Here is a 17,873-nt window from a genome sequence, read left to right as displayed (position 1 = left end):
GAATGCACAATGCTGAACTTGGTAAATATCTTAAGCTCCAGTAGGCCAAGGGCCATCTCCTTGCATACGTGTTACCATTCCATTGATTCCAGTTCCAGTGCATCTATTATTCACTGATTTCTTTTCTTTCTCCCCACTCCACATATGCTTAACATCAAGTTCATTTGGAAACCTTTAAAAGACAGGAAACAAGTCTTCCCTCATTCACTCTTTCATGGTGTGTTTGCAAGGGCTGGATGGAGCCATGTGGATTGTGAAAAAAAATCAGTCAAAACAATGTTGAACTCCTCTCTGCACATCTCGGCTTAACAAAAACTGACTCTCCTCTGCTATGGCAAATGAGAACATTACGTCTGAGCCAGAAAATCTGGTTTTGGATAGTTATTATGTGCTAACATGATGTTAACAGTCTTCCAAAAGTATCTTTAGTTCTTGGAGCCTCAGTTTTTGCATCTTTAAAATGGAGTTAATAGTACTGACTTTACCAGCATCTTTGAGGATCACAACAGGTAACTATAAAACATCAAGAAATTATAAATTATGACTATTAATTTCAGTCAAACTGAAGTCCACATGATCTCGAAGCAGGACTCACTATGCTGCCTTTGTGACTGCCCCTTTCCTAAGCCTGCTATGTACTTACTTACACTTGCAAGAAGTCCTTTATAAATATTTATTGAATACACAAAAAATTCCCCAGCTCAGATACATGCTGTTCTAATATAACCTAATGGAACCACCCTCTGACCAGAAAGTCTAAGCAAATAAGTCATTATTTGCTATGGATTTTGGCTATCTTTGGCGGTTCATATAAGTATCATAATACAGTTTGGGAACTATCTTAAATGTTGTTTAAAAGGGTAGAAAAGATCTATAAGCAAACAAATTAATCCTGTAATATTTGAGAGAGAGACACATTCCTAAACCCTCACAAAGCTCCAAATTTGCAAATATTATTATGAAAGAAAATGAAGTAATTAAGGATAATGCTGTCCACAGTGTGGCAGGGAGACTATGGGGGGAGTTTACTCCTCATTCCTGCTAAAGATGGAACCACAAAATGTTCCAATCAACTTGGAGAAATAACTGAAGTTGACACCCCTTAGGCAGATTGACTACCTTAATTGATAAACTAATCATAAAGGATTTAAAATTTGGAGTTCCTGTCTTTCTAATAGACTGGCACTGTAAAGAACTTGTGGGAGTCTCTTATAAAAACTTCCTGCATGCTGGAGAGGTGGCTCAGCGGATAAGAGTACCTGTTGCTTTTGCAGAGGGCTAGGTTCAATTTGCAGCACCCGTGTGGTAACTTATAACCATCTATAACTTCGGTTCCAAAAGATTCAATACTTCTGACCTCTGTGGTCTCCTGCATGCATGTGGTACACATACATACACTCAGACACATACACATTTTCTGTCTTTCTCATATGTTCCAACATACATATGATCTCTCTATATATGGAATATGTATGCAGGTATGTATGTATGTATGTATGTATGTATGTATGTATTTTCCAAACATTTTCAGCCCTTGCCTTTCCTGTCCTATTCAGGGATACCCTAAATCTATCGACTGATTCCCAAGTATCTCTACTCATCATGCTGATGGGCATTTGCTATGAAGAGAAATGTGGAATGAGAAATGTGTATCTCTAACCCTAATCCATCCAAGACTGGGGCTTGTTTTTATTTCTTAAGTGCCTTAAGATTCTTTGTTTTTCTTCTTGTGACCTTCATGGACTGTTGAAGATAAAAAGTGTATGTACCCATTGCAATTTCCCCTTCCTGGTACCCATGTTCTATGTCATGTGTTCAGGGAGGCTTCTCTTAACTCCTCCCATTCCCTTAATTAAGTTAAAGGAAATAGGCCCATTTTACCACTAAGTCTAGCTCACCTGTCAGGAAACAAAACTCTCTCAAACACACCATATTTTCAAACTTGTAGTCATAAGTATCTTCTAAGTATTCAAGGGCTATTTATAGGCCACCATGATCTCTGTGCGCTCTTTATTGCAGTGCACTGGATACATATTTGACTAAATGCTAAAAAGCAAGTGTAAAAATCACATTGAATCAAAGCTGGGGCCATGGCTGAAAATCACCATAATACAATGCACTTCTAGATGATAAGGATATATTTGAAAACATAAAATGCTTATTAATAAATGCCTAAAATAATAAATCAGAGGCATTATTTTCTGTTGTATCATTTACAGGGTTGGTTGTTTGGTGACTCTAGTGCACATTTGTATTAGCGAATGGGTGCTTACATTCAAATGCAATTGATGGGTAAAGAAGATAGTTTGAAGCCCCTTCAGTCACTGTGGAGTTCTATGGCTGACACCACGTTACTAAACCTTCCATTCTCTCTACTGGAACCAACTAAGGCTTTTTCTTGAACTTGAACAACGGTTCATGCTTGAAACAATACCTTCCAAATGAAGTTCTACATTTCCTCAGAGAGAAGCTTTCTTAAGGTTTCTAAGGATCATCAAGTACTACCTGTTTTAGAGTGTATAATAGAATTGATACCATGAAACACTCTCCAAGGACTATCTCATCCCTGAACTCCAAACAGCAGTCAGTCCTTGACATATGTCTATATGAGCAATACCTACTATGTTGTTAGTGTGTGTGTGTGTGTGTGTGTGTGTGTGTGTGTGTGTGTGTGTGTGTAATTCATGAAGAGACCATGCATTTGTGAAGGAGAAACATGGGCATGGGAGGAGTTGGAAGGAGGGAGTGGGAGTGATGTAAATTCAGCACTAATGTACAAAGTTCTCAAAAAAGAAATTCAACCTAAAAATTTCTGCAAGGTATCAACATATATTACACAGTCTCTACTACTTGTGCTATATTATTACTGAATTTGAGGTCTAGAAAACTCTACCAGGCTTAGAAAGGATTTCATGTTCCTCTTAATCTTATCAATTAATAGTCTCTTTCAGATATAACATAAACTGTCAATCTATAGTCATATGCATTTAACTTCTTGGAAGTTAGTAGTAATTATTTTTGAATATAAAATTAACAGCTTTCACACCATCATTAATTCTAGTAGTGTTTAACTTGTGAAAATATATATATATATATATATTCATAGTTCAGTGACTTATAATTTCAGCATAGGAAACATATTAAGAATTTTTTACTCTAAATTATACCTGGAATTTCTACCTCCAAGTAATTATATTTTGAATGAGAACATTTTGATAATATCAATGAATCAGTGTAATACATCTAATTCAATTTGTAAATGTTATGTTGACTGAATCTAAGAATACTCTGCATGTCATATGATCATTGATCACTTATAAATATGAAGACACTAGAAATTGCATAGCTGTTTAACTGTTTTATGCCCTTCCAATGATGCATACTTTGTCTCAGCTGCTGAGTCGTCCATATTTGTTTCTAAGCTTAGATGGTTGCAGAAGCAGATTCAGGTCAGCTGTCCATCAAAGGGTTATCCTAGTTCATCTGTCCTTCAAAGGGTCATCTCTTCATTTGTCCTTAATGCTCTTGTTAACTCCAGTTCTACTGCTTGCTTGCTTGCTTTTGTGGCCATCACTCTCAACATCTGCTTGCCTCCTATTTCTACATTGCTTACTCATTTACTCACCAGCGATTTTTCTGAACTTACACAATGTCATAGAGATTGTGATAGAGATGCATAAAGTGAAATTACTGTACTTAGCATGCAATCAATAACATGAGGCAGGAGAGAAGACAATGCTGTGGGAATGTATGTGCACGTGGAACTTTAACCCAGTGTAGAGGGACAGAATACCTTTGTGGGTTCCCCCAACCTCAGGCTTATCCTCAAAGACTGATTGGAAGAGATCAAAAGACAGCCCTGTGGTGGTTTGAATGAGAAATGCCCGCCAGTGGCTCATGTATTTGGACACATGATCCAAGTTGGTAGTGCCGTTAGGTGAAGTGGCACAGCCTTGCTGGAGGAAGCACATCACTGAGGAAAGGCTTTGAGAGTTCACAGCCCCACTCCACTTTCACTTCCATATGTCTGCTTCCTGTGTGTGGAGAGAGATGCGAGATGTGACTGCTCAGTTTCGTGCTCTGGCCACCTTCTGCCGTGTCTCCTCTCCAGCCATTATGGACTCTTTCTCTCCCTGAGACTACGAGTCAAATAAACTCTTCTAATAAGCTGCCTATTATATAAGTTGGTATTTTATCACAGCACCAAAAAGTAATTAATACACCCCCAAACCAAGTCAAATACAGCACTAATTTGGCTCATATACCTTTTTTTCACCTTACTTGGTACTTTGAAATATCATTAACTGATCTTCTTATAACCTCAGTGTTCTTTTATGGGCTTTATTGTGGTTGTTGTTTTTCTCTTAAAATGGTGTCTGAGAATGTCAGAGTTGCTCCGTTTTGTTTCATCCCTGTGGCTGTCATTGTCTTGGTCCCCAGGGTCTATGTGTTCCTGATTTTGTGTTCTTTTTGTCTCATTTTTGTTACAACTTCTCTTCTCTCCGTTCCAATTCCATGGGGAACAGCCTTTGGATTCTCTAATCCCAAAGGTCTCTACACCATTAGTGCAGAAATTCTCTCATTCAACTTTCTGCAACATCCCTCAAATTACCCATGGACATATTCTGCTCCCTGTCTCCCGCATTTTTTACAATGACTCTACTGCAAAACTCACAACTAGGAAGATAATGGACACCAGCCATTAACCCCACAGTTAGAATTTGTTGTCTCATCAAAGGTATGCTTGCATTTTGAGTTTGATTTCAGGGAATAGAAGGTAGAATTTCTCACTTGTTAATGGGTATAAATTTTGCTACACCACATAGAAAGTGTCTAACTTTTATTTTCTGTGTCAACAACTATACCTAGATCTTTGCTCATGCTAGACAAGCCTGTACTTGTCTGAATTGTTTTATTTTGCACATAGACACAGATATGTTAAAGTTACAAGCCAATGGGAATCCAAATGATATAACCACGTTGAATGAGTATCATGGCACAGAAATTTCTTTCCCAGTGGCAAGGAGCTAAGGTTTCTACATCTGCATGTGAACATCCCTGAACATACATTTTACCTTAATTGATACAATTCAACAGGTATCTTCCCATATGCTTGAACTAGTCTTGTTATTGCAACATCCTTGTCCCCAACCCATTTCTGTACCTTTTCTTTTTCTTCTCTTTTTTGCCAATAATTTGTTTCTAACAAATCTAATGAGAGATTTCTTTTCTATAAATAGTCATAGTGTGCTATAACTGAAATTTTGAAATCTTGTTGCTAGACCAGGACAGTAAAATTGAAGAAGATTCATTTCCCATGTCCAGAATCACTCAGTGCACTTTATGCTGATGTGGGATTATTTTTTCAATTTATTTAGTACAGCATGTTCTGGATAAAATGGATTTTTGAGACTTGATTCCAAGGATGAAGCATCTTGAGGTCCATGAAAATTGGGAAGTCACCAAAGTTAGATATTTGCAGCAGAGACTGGAATTTTATTAGTAACAGAAACAATTTCCAGATGGAAAGTTTAAAATATCTAAATAACAAAAGATACCCCATTAAGTTTCTTCTTTCATGTCTATCAAAGCCTTTTTGAAACAAAGCACACGAAGAGCTGAGGTCATGTCTCCATGGCACTCAGTACTGACTTCACACCATGCACTCTTAGATGACGTCAGATTGCTAATTGAACAGAAAGATTGTGAGAAAAAAGTTGCTTCTTTGATGACAAATGATTACTGTGGTAACTGGCGCGTTTTAGTCTCAGAAAGGATCCAAGGGGTTTAGATACAAATTAGATATGACCCAGTTTATGGTGGTATATGCCAGTAGGCTATGACAGAAAGGCAGAAGCAGGAGGACCACAAATCATATAGGAATTGTAACTCCTGGACTGATTTGGGAGGTCATTCAGAGTTCACACATGGAATCAAATAAGACATCTTTACTTTGCTGAGTAATTTTCAAGATCCCAGTGGTGCTTTATGCATGCTAGTAGTTTCAAAGAATGAATTATTACTTGCTTTCCTTCCCTCCCTCCCCTTTCCTTTCCTTCTTCCTTTATTTCCCTCCATTCCCTCTTTCCTTCCCAGCAACAACATAAGATAGCCAAAATGCAGTTACTGAGAGGGTACACAAAGGCATCAAGGAAAAGAACTATCTATATAGCACTGTCAAAGAGGTCAGGAAATTATCAGGGAAAGCACTACACCTGAAGGTAACTTTCATTGATGGTCAACCTATTAGGTCTCAGGCTGTCTAATTATCCCAGAATAAGCTCAACCTGGACGATAGGAAGATTTCTGGTGGTTACATAAAGCCAGCATTGCTCAGTGAAACTGATTCCCATTTGCCTAAAGGAGTCATTTCTCTTCTGGCAGAAGGGACTTTTGACTCTCCATTGACTTTTACCCGTGGCTGCACATCAAACCCATGCTGACCTCCATGCTCCCTAGTCCCTATTCACAAGTACTTGTCATACAATTCAAAACCTCCACACCAGTCTCTTGGCCATCCCCACCATCATAGCGCACTAGTCTCACTAGTCTCTCTCTCCTTGCTCTCTCTTTTGCTATCTCACTATCTCCACTATTTTCTCCTACTATCCTGCTTCCCTAGCCTTATCCTTGTTCAGTATGCTGGCCATGTTCATTCTCCTTTCTATCTCTGCTCTGAAAATTCCCCCATGCCTTTGGCTGTTCTCTCTCAGGCACAGTAAAAACACCTTCCTAACTAATGGGACAGTCGTGTCAACAGTCTCTTCACTACTCTTCCTTACATACACAACCTCAGTAGTAACTAATGTAGGTAAAAGGATCTTGAAGCCTCAATTAAGATGTCCCATAAGTGCTAAACAGAATGAATTTACTGGCTACCCCCAGTTGGGAGCACTGTGTTTCCCAGACCTGGGACCCTGGCCCTCCTTAAAGTGACTCAGCTGATTCTGATCCACAACCAAATCACTGCTCAGCTTCATCCTCTTCTCGCTCTTTCTGCTATGTGGAAGGCCCTGTTCTCATAGCCTCTTGGTGATTAGACTATTCTTGCTGCAATTCCTTCCCCCACCCAGAATCATCCAATCAACCTCAGCTATTTAATGCAATTTCTTCTACTGTTTACTGCTTCTGGTTTTTCTGCAGTAATACTTTCTATCCATAGTAAGCTTACTATGATATTTTTAAAAGGAAAATTGTCCTTGTTAGCAGAGACCCATATTTAGCAAGTTTCCCAAAGACAACCAAAATTATTTCCCTCTCTCTATATAGTTGTATTGTGACTTCTGAAACCAGGAGTTTATTTTGGTATGATATTATGATGTAGATGTTGCATTAATGGAGGGAAAGCTTTAGCTCAGTGCTTGCTTATTCAGTTATAATTTCTGTCATATATTAGGTCAGTTTTTTGTTGAGATAATGCTGCATAAAAAACAAATTAATCATCAGTAATTATTCACAGACTGCCTGAGAGAACAGAAAATAGGTACCCAATATTGAAATATATAGTGTGAGTACTAGCAAAGGACAAGAAGAAGACAAAACTCCCAAAGTGGAGCAGGTGCCAGGTCTAGAAGACTATCATACAACAGCTAATGGGAAATCCAGAAATTTAAAACTCCAGTAGTACCCACCCCCACCTTACCCATTAAAAGACATTTTCTGAGTGTCAGTGGAGACCTGAAGCAATAGCACTGGGTTCTTGCAGCCATTGAGCTCTCTTTCTCTCTTTCTTTCTCTCTCTCTCTCTCTCTCTCTCTCTCTCTCTCTCTCTCTCTCTCTCTCTCTCTCTGTCTCTCTCTCTCTTTCTCACTCCCTCTCTCCATATATGTATGTATGTATGTGTATGTGTAAACTTTTAATATACAAATGTGTATGCAACATTGATGCTCCCAACAAATGAATGATTCATGCCCTGCTTGAGATGGAGCAGGATGTTGTCATGAAACTCTGAAACACATGCAATTTAAAACTTATGAGCTATTGTTTCTGGGGCTTTTCATTTAATATTTTCAAACTTCAAGCTGACTGCAGGTAGCTGCCATCTCAGAGGACAAGCTTGCAGCTCAGGTAACTGTGAAGAAGCAGCCTGATTTTGTTTTAGAGGACATCGTGAATGCTGTGTGGAGCTTGGACTGGACTATGAGTCCACTGATGTCAGTTACATATCCACCCCTATGATCATCATAAGATTTGAGACAACGAAATACAGCCCCAGAACAAAGCATTATTTATTCTATAAAGACAAATATCAGTAGTTTGTTCAATGTAGGAAGTAACGGGAAAGAAAGACCACGATAAAACTAACATTCCAAGGCAATTTGGGAAGAGGATGGTGCATCATTGGAAGATGTACATAAATATAACATAAAAGGTGGGAAAACAAGATCACTGGTATCCTGCACTGACTCCTCCAATTAGTTCAGGATGTAGAGCTATGACAATGAATACAATGATGGTGACAGTGATGATGATGAGAGACATTCCCATTAGTGATGTTTTATATAGGTGTCCTACTTTCTTTTTTTGTTGTGATGACAAAATACTCCAACAACAAGCCACTTAGGGGAGAAAGGGCTTATTTTAGCTCACCATTCCAGATTGCAGTTGGTCCTAGCAGGAAGTCAATGCAATAGGAATGTAAAGCATCTGGTCACAGAACAGCCACAAATAACAGCAGAGGACAGTGAGTTAATGTATATATGCTAACATTCATCCCCTTCTCTCCTTTTAATTCACTTTAGAGCCATGCACGTGAAATGATGCTGTCTATATCAGAGTAGGCCTTCTCATCCCAATTGTCTCAATTAAGAAAACCTCTCTCAGGTATGCTCACAGGTCAACCTGATCTTGTTACTCCCTCATGGAGACTCTCTTCCAAGGTGACTCTGGGCTGTGTCTAGAATTGTGTCCACCGGCTTGGCTCACTTGATCCTTACAAGAATCCTAAGGCATGTTCACTTCAGTGTTACTTTTCCATTTTGCAGGTGGAGAACTTAAAATGTAGAGTTGGTGAGGATCCAACAGCACATGGCTGATAAATGAAGTCTAAATTTAATTTCAAGTATGTTTGCTAAGTGCAAAAGTTGTTACTCCGAAGTTGGGCTGATTCTCAAGTAGGGAAGACTGGCTTATACCTAGAAAGATGATTTCAAACTTCTTTGGTGTTGACTTGGAGTAATCTGAGCAATAAAATGCAGTGTATTTATTTTGCATAATTATTAATCATTTGATTGCAAAGTTTTCATGACAATTGTCTTCCTAGCTAACAAAATTAATACCTTTCATAAGTAGAATTTTGCACCCTGCAAAAATCATTGGCTTGCATCATCTCATTCAAATTGCTGAGGCTAGTTTAGACAAGATGTTATGATTGTCACCTTTTTACTAAAATATTAAAAGACTTTTTCCTTAAAGGACCATATCAAAATATTTCAAGTCTTGTGAGCCATGTAGTATCTGTGGCATTATTTATCTCTGCTACTATAGCATGAAAACAGTCATAGACAATATGTAAGTGATTGAGAGTGGTTGTCTTACAATAAAGTTTTATTTACAAAAATAGGCGACAAGCTAAATTTGATGTATGGACAATACTTTGCCAATACTTGCTCTGGGTGAGCAAACTTGTATTCAATGTAGTTATCTCACATTTCCTAGAAGAATGGAAACTAGGCCTCCTGATTGTTCTATTCATTTAATAAATGTTTAGTTAATGTATAGTTTTTTGAAGAACTCTTCTAAATATTGGGGGAGCAGTTCCTACTTCTATTTAGCTTACTTATTTGAGGGGAGAAAAAAAGTGAAAAGGGACAAGAAAATAACTTCAGAAATATAGAAGTGTTGTGAAGAAAATAAAAGTAACAGAAGATACCTTTATTTATAAGAACAAAAAAGACCAGTGTGAAATGGAAAATTTGGAATTGAAATTTGGAGGAAGAGAATTAGTTACACAGTGACTTGGGAAATAGTATTAGGAGAATAGAAAACCCACTGTGTGGTGGGAAGCAGATGTGGCTTGATCAAAGAATGGGGCACAGATTACGGAAGTAATTGTGTCATGTGTATGATGGTTAATATTGATTGCCAATTTGTATGGAGATTAGGGAAGCACATCTCTGGGTGTGTCTTTAAGGTCAATTCCAGAAATTATTGTATCATGAGGGCTCAGACTTTATTAGTAAATTAATCAATTGATTAATCAGCATAGGCTGTTGGTAGGTTTTGGGACTGTGGAAGGTGGAACTTAATTGGGGGAAGTGGCTGGAGGCATCATTTTCTATGATGTGGCTTGGTCCTGGTGTCTTCCAGTGGCTCCTTTCTTCTTCCTGGGTGCCATGAGATAAACAGATCTGTTCAACCATGTTCTTCTGCCCTGATGCTTTACATTTCCACAGGCCTGGATACAATAACAGCCAGGCAGGATGGAGTGTAACTATTGAAATTGTGAGCCCAAATAAATCTGTCTTTCTTTTCATTGCTTCTTTCATGTTTTTTGTTACAGCATCAAAAAGTCTGACAAACACAACGGCAAAGGATTTGCATTTTATTCTTAGTGAAATAGGGAACCAATTTTTTCTTAATAATAGCATATTGTCCTTAAATTGCTTTGAGTCTCCTCTGTCACCTAAGCATGTATTAAATGATCTTGCAACGTATTAGTTAGTTGGTCCATTCTGTCATTTTGTCTCTTTGAAAACACACAAGATCCACCAACATGCTTAGATAATTGAAGATCCTTGTGAGCAGACACATTGTAATAGATCTTCTTTTATTTATTTGTTTCCAAAAAGACTGTATCTAATGTTTTTGTCCATGGACAACATGGAACCCTTTGTTCTCTTCTGGGGTGATTCTGGGCCCTATCCAGACCATCTGCCTTGGCTCAGGATCCCTGAACATAGTGTCTGCCACTATTTGTCAAAATGAGCCAAAAACTAGAAATGAGATATCTTTGATATCACAGCCATTTTATCAGAATGAACCATCATAGTGAGGTAACAGTTTTATGGTGATCCAGTTCTACATGTACAATTTATCATCTGTGGGTAATTTTTGTGTGTTTGTGTTTTCTCACCTGTAAACACAGTTAGTGTTGGGATGATGAAATAAAACCATGTAAACTAAAGATGTGAAAAGACTGCCAGGCTGCTAGCTGTACAATGGCCAGTGAGAGTCAGTTGTCTTTCTTTCCCAAATGCTGTGTGATTTGGTAATTAGTAGCTATACTCCTTAGAAAGCAGGGATTCACTTCACATTTTCATTTTATTAGAACTTTAAAAGTACTGACAAGTCACAGCAAGTCTAAAGTAATTGAAACTATAGGGAGGCATTTGGTCACTCCGGAAAAAATTGAGATTTTTGCCTACTCAGATCCTTCTTAAATAAAAATTGGTTGCCAGAGTCTCCCACAGTGCTGTTAGACTTCAGCTCTTAGTGTCAACCTTTTCAAAGATTGCCTCCGACTGTAGAGTGTCCTTAGTGAGGCACCTCCTTTCTCAGTGGGGCCACTTCTAATTAGTGACTGATGAAGGGCTGCAAATATTCTACTCTTATGGATCAGTTTGAAACCACTTCAAAGGCTCTAGAGCCTCTGGAGGATCTTGGTCAGATAAGGCCGCTGTTGAGTCTATAGCATAACTTGACTTCTTCCTCATGCTAGCTCTTCAATAGGAGTATCACTCCAAAAGCCACTCTGTAAAAAGCACCGCATATTAAACTCCACCTTAGAGGCTCCTTTCCAGACAAAGCAATACAACTTGTAGGAACTGTGCTCAGATATTTTGCTTTCTTCAAACTTCTATTAATGAATTTAGTGTTTATGCAAAGCACTCCTCAGTTGTTAACATTTCTGTCTGTAATTGTCTGGAAGGCTGTATATGACTCATGTTTTTAAAAGACCTTTCTTCTAGAAAGTTTAAAAAATGACAGAGAAAAATAAAATACTCAGCTACCTAGAACGCACAACCTCTCTAGACAAAACACTGATTGCTGAATGCCTATAAATTGAATGTGAATAGCATGCAATGTTCCTAAAATATTCATTTCAGTAATCTTTGAGACCATATATCATTTAGCATGCAAGGAAAGGAAAATAAAATAGTGGCATTTAAAAGGTTAATTGCAGATTAGGGCTATCAGTAGATTTAGGGAAGTATTATAAAAGAACAATGTATTTGTTTGGATTGCACAGAGCTTAGAAGTTACAAATGCTTTTAAATTGTTATATATGAAACTATGTGTCCTTAGCAAATAGGGCCCTCTGGCAAATTTGTCTTTGGTTAAATGAGGGTTGTTTTGGTGATTAAAGTAAAAATGGATGGGTGGAAACGTAAGTGCTCAATAAAAGTTGGCTACTGCTGTTGTTATTCATAGTGCTGTCTGGTTTTTATTCCCCAGAGAAACTTCTCTCAACATCTACCAAAAACAATTCTAATGAAGACCTGGGTGAAGGAAAACTAAAGCTCCTGCAAAGGAAAATAAGACTGGTGGAACATCGACTATCATAACCTTGAAAACCCTAGAATGAATTCCAACCCAAGATCTGGATTCAGACACAAAAAACACCATAAAAGACTGAAAAATAGTTGACACCTCTGTCACTGACAGTTTAGGATTTGAGGCATCTCCTTTTTTTTCCTGAATAGAACACACAGCATATTGTCATCTGAAGGTCATGTAGGAAGTGTCAGGTCCCAAAGAAACTCAGGACAAATGGCTAACTGTGCTGTCTATTAGGTTAGCAAAGCATTCAATGGACTCCAGGCTCACTCAGAACCTAGGGCTCCTCCCAACCCATTCCACCACCCACTCTAAACCTCTTCAGTCCAGGAACCAACTTCACTCTTGGTTCTCTTGATCCCCAGCTCCTCTCTTGGTTCACTTGTCCTCTCTCCTCTTCTTTCTCTCTTCTTTCCCTTGTTCACTCTCCCCTTCTTTCTTTCCTCTCATGACCCCGTTCACTCTGGACTCCTCTAGATGCCTGTGATGTACTCTCCCTCTATCTACAATAAAATCCTTCTCAAACATACCTTGGAGAAGTCGTGTTCTCATTTCATTCAAATGCAAATTTTAATTAAATATGAGAAGGATATTCTACCACTAGCAAGGGACAGCTTGCAGGACCAAGAACTAATTGAGATGAATAAGAGAAAAATTCTGCAATGGAGACTATGAAAAATACTCTAAATAAGGGAAAACACACGACACATAAAACAATAAGCTACTTTCGACCACTAAGTAAATTCACAGGAAAGTTTCAGGAAATTATCTGACTTTTGCAACACAGCACAATCAGATACAATCTTCATGAAATAGCTGTAAACTTTCAGAAGAGCAATATATTATTTGAAAAATTGGTTATACAAATCAAATAAAATGTCATTTTTCCCAATTAAGAAACTGGTTTTAAAAAAGATGATTTAAATATTTTATTATATTATCAATGGAAAAAAAGAATGATAAGACTTAGGAGTGAGGGTCAGATATAGTAAGACTGTATTATAATACTTCTTTCACATAGGAGAGACTTAGATGCTAACTTCATTCATACAAACTAGATAATGTGAATGTAAATTATTTACAAAAAATTGCTTACACATGGCTAATGTTAGAATTAAGTTCAGTAACTATCAAAGAAGAGAAAACATGGCAGAAGCCAAAGCAGTAACGATAATACATGTATGTAAATGAAATGCTTCAAAAATTTAAACACCCAGACCTTATTGTCAAATGCTACACTGTCCTTAACTTCAAATTCCAAACTACTTTTTCTCAGTTGTATTTCTTGATTATAAAGTGAATTTATGAGGCAAAAACCAATGAAAAGAGCCTTCATTATGGGTATAGAATTCACTTGTGCTGTCAATGCAATTCCAATATAATAAAATTTGTTATTATTTGACAAAATGAGTGTAAAAGACATTTTGGGAAAAATAAGAGAAAACCAACAACAATTACTTAAAAAGAAAACTATGAGACTTTTGGAGTTATAAAACCAGATATTAAAATATTCTAAAAATCTCTCACAATTTAAAACATATTAATATTCCAAGATCATAATCAAAGTTTTTAAAATCCAAGTATGTGTATTCCTACATATTTTTTCAATTTGGGGATGCTTGCAGTCCAACTTAGTCAGGAAAGTATGTATTGTTAATAAATGATGTTAAATGATGCTAACCACTTGAGGAAAATTAATTCAACACAGCTCATTATAACTATCAAAACAGAAATCTAAAAGGAAAGTCACAGAAGTAAGAACATAGTAAAGAATAGAAAAACGACTATAGAGAACAATTTATGCAGGTATTGGAAGATCATCTCAAAAACATGGTACCAATGGCTTAAAATAGAAGTGCATTGTGAAATTTAGACTCTAACCATTCACTGAAATGTTGTCCCCAGCTGCTTTTGCTCTAAGAAGACAGAGTGGAATAACTGAGGCATGGAGTGTTTGACTGAAAAATCATAAAGTATGTATTGTCTGATTCTCGACAGAAAAAGTTTGCTGACTCCAGGTATAAAGCAAATTAATTTCATGTGGTCAAACCTGACAATGTGGACATGAAAATAACATTGTGAACAATAAGTAACTGGAAATAAGATTTGCAATAGTTCATCCATAGCATAAGAACTTATACTACATGATTGTCATAGAAGCTTTTACAAAATATTAAGAAACATTATATACTAGAAGATGAATAGACAGAGAGAAACAGGCTGTGCATAGCACAAGTGATTGTAGTATTACAAATGAGCAATAAGCTGATAAAAATGTTAGCTCTCTTCTAGTCAAATAAATGCATTTCAATATTACCATGTTATCAGGAAAATCAAAAGAAGACTATTCATCCCAATGTGGAAAACCATATTCTTAAGGGTTTTGTTGGATGTAAAAATTGAAAGAGGTTTGGTAGCATATAAGAAAAGCTTTAAAATACAATGTTGGCTCTTGGTATCCTAAGTGAATTGAGTCCAGAATACTTCTCCCCATACCAAAATCCATGAATGCTCAAGTCTTTTCAAATAAAACGGTATAGTATTTGCATAGAACCTATGCATTTTCTTTTGAATGTTTCAAATATTTCTAGATTAGTGATATCATGTAATATACTGCAAACACTGTGAAAGTAGTCATCACACTGAATTGTTTGGGGAATAATCACAAGCAAGAAAGTCTGCATGTGCTTAATACAAATATACTTTCTCAATATTTTTAACCCTTGCTTGGCTGGCCTGTAGATATAGGGAGTCGTCTACAATTGGAGAAAGCAACTCTATCATTAATGACTTGCCCTAAGAAAACAATTAAGGAGAACAGAGATTTAGTTCTAAGGATGTCCCTCACAAGATTGAATATAATGGTTAAAAGAGAACAAACAACTTTAAATATAGAAGGATAAAGCTTTGATTGGTGGGGTTAAATTGCCAACTCTTCAAGGAAGACATTACCTTTTGAAAGTTATGCTGTTTTATACTTTGTTAAATGCAAAAAGTTCAGAACATAGTGTTGTAATTTAAGAAAAGCAACACATGAGAGAAAGATTCCATGAAATGGGTTTCAAGTAGAGTTTTTTTTAATTAGGGAAAGGGATCATAAAAAGGGGAAAGGGGAGGGGAGAGACCAGCCTTTGGGGACAGGAGCAGCAGAGAGGGGAGAGAGAAGAGAGGGGGAACAGAGAGACAGAGAAAAATAAGTTTTATTTTCTCACTCACAGCCCTCACATTTGTGGGACAAGTCTGTTCCTGTTGGGTAACAGGAAACTTAATGAAATTCTGAGATGATTCCTTAACTTTGTTTCTGTATATGAAGAATCTGTCCATTTCACTTACCCTCCATTGCAATTCTCTGTACTTAAGACCTGCATAGTTTGGGTTCTGAGAGGAATGTGGTATATACATGGTATGTGGCAGTCTCCTCTGGGAGGTCTCTGTTCTTCCCTCTTTTTCATGGTGACTTAACCTAATGTCGGTGGAGTCTTGGAAGAAAGCCTAGGGAAGGGAACTGGTCAGTTGCCAAATTGGGCTCCCTTGCAATCTGCTTTAGATTGTTGTTACTTTCATGATAGATCTTCAGTACCTTCTGTGTGTTTCGGTGTAAACAACATTCACAAGTAGTGGCAAGATGTTCACCACCTACTTCTTCTTTTCACCCTCTCTTTTAGGCCACACGTCCTCCAACCATCACCATCATGGTTCAGACGTGGACACACCTTCTTCAGCTTTGTTTCCTTTGCAGCACTTCGTAGAGCCCATGTGAAACTCAAGTATTCATGACTCAATTATTCACGATTCACGACAAATTCAATGGGTAGGCAGTGCCTGCAGGCCAGCATGTTTTGTGGCATTCTATGCCGCCCTTTTCCATTCAGAAGGGGTTGGGAATGGGCCTTCAAGTCCATTCCATAGTTAAATCTCAAGACAAAACCTGGTAACAGTCCTCACCACATTCGGCATCCCTGCCCTGACACAGCCAGCATCTCTATGGTATGCTTCTCTTGGGACCTTTTTTAAAATTTCATTTTAATTATGCTTTTGTTCAGATTTGGCAAAAGGAAGTGCTTTGCTCCATTACAGTGGAGACAGGGAAGCTCTCCACTTCTTCCATGAGTTAGACATCCTTTCCACCTTCCATGCCCTTATCGATAAATTGGGAGTAACAGAATTGTTAAAATCTGAATAGATTTTTCCTTTGGACTATTAGAAAAAGTTCATTCTTAAAACAAATTAGTAAATAATATCATGAAGTGTGGATGTGTGTGGAGTTAGGATAACATTCTTCATTTAATGCCAAACAAATTATAAAATTATTGCATAATTGTGACTAGAAATGCATAGTCATCAAGAGGACAGAAAAGAGAGCTCTCAACAGATCCTATTGTGAAATAACTTAGTACATGCTAGATGAATTATCACAGACTAATGAGAAGGGATGCCATATTCAACAGAAGTACTGAGAAAATTATTTGGAAAACACTGTGTTGCATTCTCATATTATGCAGCAAAATATATTGCAGATGGTTTGGGCTTAAATATATGACCATAAAATCTCAAAAATCAAATAGATAATTGTTTTATTATTTTAATTATAAATAGCTTGTTTTACATGTCAATCCCAGTTCCCTCTCCCTCTCCTCCTCTGACATCCCCCCACCCCCCCCATCCTCCCACCCTATTGCCAATTCCTTCCACATAGGGGATATCTAGAGTCTGTCATTTCACTCAGGGTAGGGTCCAGGCACTCCCCTAAGAGTCCAGGCTGAGAGAGCATCCCTCTTTGTGTTATGGACACACGATGTCTGTTTGTATTCGAGGGATAAACACTGATCCACTGCTCAGGTCCCCATAGGTTGCCCAAACCTCCTCACTGACTCCCACATTCAGGGGGTCTGGATCAGTCCTATGCTGGCCTCCCAGCTGTCGGTCTGGGGTCCAAGAGCTCTCCCCTGTTCAGATCAGCTGTCTCTACTGGTTTTGCCAGCCCATTCTTTGCCAATTTGCTCATCGCTCCTCTCTCTCTGTCGCTTAGTGTTTAACTGTGTTTGCCTCTGCTTCCATCAGTCACTGGATGAAGGCTCCAGGATGGTTATAGACATCAAGTTCACTATCAGGAATGGGCATTCGAGGTGGTTTCTTCACTATTGCTTAGCTTGCTAATTGGTGTCATCCCTTTAGATCACTAGAGATCACAATGGTGCCTGATCTGTCTTCTAACCTATGATTCCCTCTTCCCCTATTCTACTCCCCCACTCAACCTTCCAGTTCCCCCATGAACTACTCTCTCTTCCTCTTCTCCCTCTCTCTTCTTCCCAGCTCCCACTCCCCCCATCCCTCGCCGTGTTCCCCATCTGTTCAGAGGATCTTGCCTCATTTCT

Source organism: Mesocricetus auratus, unplaced genomic scaffold, assembly GCF_017639785.1.
Source record: "Mesocricetus auratus isolate SY011 unplaced genomic scaffold, BCM_Maur_2.0 Super-Scaffold_100033, whole genome shotgun sequence".
Classification (NCBI taxonomy): Eukaryota; Metazoa; Chordata; class Mammalia; order Rodentia; family Cricetidae; genus Mesocricetus; species Mesocricetus auratus.
This window is presented reverse-complemented; position numbering follows the sequence as displayed.